The 5,237-nt window shown below is 37.5% G+C and overlaps 1 non-coding gene across 1 annotated transcript; it reads left to right on the top strand.

Moving 5' to 3' along the window:
* Positions 1-2,911: 2,911 nt before the first annotated feature.
* LOC112101403 lies at positions 2,912-3,015 on the top strand. The gene has a single exon (XR_002907529.1). It is a non-coding gene; the product is annotated as a small nucleolar RNA R71 (small nucleolar RNA).
* The last annotated feature ends 2,222 nt before the right edge of the window (positions 3,016-5,237 follow it).

The following is a 5,237-nucleotide window of genomic DNA, read 5'->3' as shown; positions in this document are numbered from 1 at the left end:
TCTATAAAAACCAGCATGCCCAAGGAAAGATCTTACTTCTCTGACTGTTTTGGGTGGAGGAAGATTATAAATGAGATCCACCTTGGCTTTGTCAACCTCAATACCTTTGCTTGAAATGATGTGACCGAGAACAATACCTTGTTTTACCAGAAAATGACACTTCCCCCAATTTAAGACCAAGTTCTTCTCGATACATCTCTGCAAAACTAGTGTTAGATGATGTAAACATTGATCAAACGAGTCACCAAAGACAGAAAAATCATCCATAAAGACTTCAAGGAATCGTTCAACCATATCAGAAAAAATGCTTAACATGCATCGTTGAAATGTAGCAGGTGCATTACATAATCCAAATGGCATCCTCCTATATGCAAAAGTGCCGAAAGGGTAAGTGAAAGTGGTCTTCTCTTGATCTTTTGGTGCTATGGGAATCTGATTATATCTTGAGTAGCCATCTAGAAAGCAATAAAATTCATGGCCTGCTAATCTATCAAACATTTGATCAATAAATGGTAAAGGAAAATGGTTTTTACGTGTGACAGAATTCAACTTTCTATAATCAATGCATACACGCCATCCTGTAGTCACTCTAGTGGGTATCAATTCATTATCGACATTCGTAACTACTGTGACTCCTGACTTTTTTGAGACAACTTGCACAGGACTGACCCATGAACTATCAGAAATTGGGTAAATGATACATGCGTCTAATAGCTTAAAGACTTCTGTTCTAACAACTTCTTTCATATTAGGATTTAACCGACGTTGCATTTCCCTAGTAGATTTAGCATTTTTATCGAGGTGAATGTAATGCATGCAGTTTACTGGGTTTATACCTTTTATGTCTGCTATGGTCCATCCTAATGCTTCTTTGTGCTCTTTTAAAACATCCAACAACTTACCTTTTTATTCGTCATTTAGGGATGATGAGATGATTACCGGCAGAGTACTTTCTTTTCCCAAAAATGCATATTTCAAAGTGTTGGGCAATGGTTTGAGCTTGAGTTTTGGTGGTGATTCTGATGATGAGATGAGTTTCTTCTCTGATGGTGCTAGTTGTTCAACTCTTGACTTCCATTTATTAGTGTCCATGGATGGTGCTGAGTCAAGCAGGGCGTTGACCTCATCGACTGATCTGTCAATATCAAAATCCAAACCAAAGTGAGTTAAGCATGTTTGTAAAAGATCATCACTAAAGTTTGAAAGAAAAGTGTCATCAACTAATGCTTCAATTAAATCCACATCAACAATTTCATCATCTGCATTGTGAGGGTTGTTGGCAATGTTGAAGATGTTAAGCTCCATAGTCATGTTGCCGAAGGACAACAGCATATTTCTAGTCCTGCATTGAATGTGAGCATCCGCAGTTGCTAAGAAAGGTCGACCTAGAATAATGGGGATGTGCTTCCTTGAATCCTGTATTGGTTGAGTGTCAATTACAATGAAATCAACAAGAAAATAAAACTTGTCTACCTGGATAAGAACGTCCTCCACAATACCACGAGATATTTTCGTGGACCGATATGCAAGCTGTAACACCATTGAAGTTGGGTGTAATTCTCCAAGTCCAAGTTTCAAAAATACTGAATAAGGCAACAGATTTACACTAGCTCTTAAATCCAACAAAGCATTCTCAATTGTGTGGTTCCCTATGCTACATGAGATAGTGGGGGAGCTTGGGTCTTTGCATTTTAGAGGAATTTTATGTTGGAGTATAGAACTAACGTTTTCTGTTAAAAATGCCTTCTTTTGAACATGAATATTTCTCTTTTTAGTACAAAGGTCTTTAAGAAACTTGGCATAAGATGGAACTTGCTTTATAGCATCAAGTAAAGGGATATTAACACTTACTTGTTTGAAGATTTCAAGAATCTCACCTGTGGATTTTTCCTTTTTTCCTTTAGCTAACCTCTGAGGAAATGGAGCTTTGGGAACGTATTCTTGTGGGTTGGTTTCTTCTTTCTCCTCCGGTGATGAGTCCTCAACATTCACAGGTACAATTTGATTTTCTTTTGTCACCGGTATCTCCACTTTATTGTCGACTTCTTTTCCTTTTCGCAAGGTCATGACGGCTTTGACTTCTCCATGTTGCTGTGGTGAACTAGTACTTGCTTCATGTACTCCTTTAGGATTAAGCACTGGTTGACTTGGAAATTTGCCTTTCTCAACAGTCATTGCCAAGGTCTGAACTGAAGAAGCAAGTTTTCCCACCATCTTCTCGATTCTTGAAACTGATTGGGCTTGTGAGTTGAAGCCTGCTCTCAACTCATTTCATAGTCCATCAATGGTGCGGTTCTGTTGCTCAATCGTGGAGTGAGTAACATTCTTGAAATTCTGGAATGCATCCTCCCATGGTCTGGGTTGAGAGTAGTTCTGGTTCTGATTGTATGGTCTAAATGGTGGCTGAGAGGCTTGAGGATTTTGAGGAATTTGTTGCATTGGTGGAGCTGGAGCTGCTGGTCCATTATGTTGGAATCCTTGAGACCATGAAAAATTGGGGTGGTCTCTCCATCCAGGGTTATATGTGTTGGAGTATGGGTTGTAATTTGATGGCTTTCTCATTACACCTATGGTTTTGGCTTGATCTGGATATGAGTCAGGGTCATGTGGCTCTGTTGATTTAGCAGTCGATAACGATGCTATTTGTCGAGAGAGACCTTCAATTATTGCTTTGACTTCTTTAATTTCTGAACTGGATTCGCCAATGTGAACCTCATTTACTCCCTTAATTCTTCTAGTATTCCTGAGTGATCGAATCCGTTGTTGGGAATTATCCGCTTGTCGCTAGAAGAATTTCCAAATCTCTGATGCACTTTTTGACATTAGCTCTCCTCCACTTGTTGCCATTAGCCCTTCTTGCACATTCGGCAATAATCCCTCCAAAAAGTATTGGCATTGGTGCCATTTCTCGTACCCATGATGTGGACACTTCAAGAGTAGCTCATTGAATCGCTCCCATGTTTCGAAAAACTACTCATCTTCTTTCTGAGTAAACTCCGAGATTTCCCTGCGAATAGCATTGGTTTTATGCACTGGGAAATATTTATTCAAAAATTTTGTAACCATTTGTTCCCATGATGTGATGCTATTAGCAGGTAAAGTATTTAACCATAAACGAGCTCTATCCTTTAAAGAAAATGGGAATAGTCTAAGTTTAACATCATCATCTGAAAAATTCTCATATTTAAATGTTTGACAAATAGCATGAAAATCATTCAAATGATTATATGGGTCCTCATTTTCTAGGCCATAGAATGTTGTGAGACAATTTAGCACACTAGGTTTTAGTTCAAAACTCCTAGCAGCTACATTTGGGTATTTTATGCATGATGTGTTCAAATTAGCTAAAGGACTGAAGTAGTCCTTAAATGGCCTCTCTTGTGGTTGCAAATCCATTTTATTTTTAACTTGTTTGTGTGTGCGAAGTGTTTTCTCAAGTTCAAGGTCTATAGGTTCAAGATTAGGTAATAATGACCTTCGACCATGCATGCAAAACAAATAAAATAAAAATAAAGATGGGAACAAAGCAGATAAAAATAAAGAAGAGGGAGAAATTACGATACTAACCTTATTGTGCTATTACAACCTTACTATAAAAACACACAAAAAAAATACGTGAAAATAAATTAACTAAAAATAAATTAATAAAAAAAAATTACAAAGAAAAATAACTTAAAAATTAAATTGCAGAATTGTAAAGAATAGGGAAAGAAAAGAAATTATTAGCTCTAAATGCAGATTCACTTTTTTTTTAATAAGAAAAAAAATACAATAAAAAAATAAAAGAAATTATTCACAAAAACTAATTTTACAAATTAAAATAACTTACCTCCCTGGCAACGGCGCCAAAAACTTGTTGTGCAAATTTTATTGAACTCGCAAGCGCACGAATCTATTGTAGAATAGACTAATGGTGACGAGTGTCGATCCCACGAGGAGGTGAATTTTAATTGTGTGTATAATTAATTTTGTAAATGGGTGGTTGGATTTGTGGTGAAAATAATTTGGATTATCCTAAAATTGGAATTGAAATGGCGAGAATAAATTCTAAAATTAGAATTGAAATGGCGACAATAAATTGAAGAGAAATCTATTGAGATGACGTACTTGGATATTTGGATCCGTATCAACATGCATCATGGGCTAAATAATCCTTATTAATGCCAATTAAATCATGAGGGGGGAATCCACACCTCATGAACCACACTCTAATCAATATGGTGCTAAGGGCTTATTGTGCCAAATAATAATAACCTTGTACTAGGGAGCCGGTCTAACCAGGGCGGTATCTAGACAAGCTTATTATTATTTGTCGACGAGAAGTCAAAAGATCCACAAAAACTAGAGGGGAAGAGAAAATCAATTTACCAAATAAAGCCCATGACACATATTGAGACTTCACCTTCAACCCAAGCTTGAAAAAAAATTAGCTACTCATAATTGAACTAGGGGCAAAATGGGAATTTATTAAAATACGTAGAAAATACAAATGGAGAAGGAATTACAGAAAATGGATCCCAAAAATAGATTCAGAGATATCAAATTAGGGGGGGGAGGCCCCCTTTTTATAGATACATGGAGTAAATCATGGCCATCGGATTAAAAACAGTTTGGACGCTCAGGTTTGCGCCACGTCATCAGTCAACAGTACGCGGTTTGACCACGTGGATGAACAGTAACACGGTTTGACCCGGGTTGAACAGTGACGCGGTTTGGTTGAAAATAATCCTGTGTGATGCATGTACCGTACGCGAGATTTTTGGTCCACTGATATGCTGCCTCGTCACCATCAACAGTACATAAGAATTTTAGTCCAACAGGATCACGACACCTTATCAGTCAATGCCACATCATCGGTCAATGCCATGTCATCGGTTAATGCCACGTCATCGATCCGTCTATATGAACAATGTCATGAACAGTACATAAGAATTTTAGTCCAACAGGATCACGACACCTCATCAGTCAATGCCAAATCATCGGTCAATGCCATGTCATCGGTCAATGCCACGTCATCGATCCGTCTATATGAACAGTGTCATGAACAGTAACATAAACAGTACCGTACACGTGAATAGTACTGTACATGTGAACAATGCCATTTTTCCTTTTATGCTCCTCCTAAGGTTTTCGACCGTCCTGAGTTCAAAAGTGATGTCCGTTTTGCCATCTGATCTCTCGTTTATTGTGAAATGACTATGATGCCCCTAAAATACATAAAATACTTAATTAAAATA

This window comes from Citrus clementina, unplaced genomic scaffold (genome assembly GCF_000493195.1).
Source record: "Citrus clementina cultivar Clemenules unplaced genomic scaffold, Citrus_clementina_v1.0 scaffold_2, whole genome shotgun sequence".
Lineage (NCBI taxonomy): Eukaryota > Viridiplantae > Streptophyta > Magnoliopsida > Sapindales > Rutaceae > Citrus > Citrus x clementina.
This window is presented reverse-complemented; position numbering and strand designations above follow the sequence as displayed.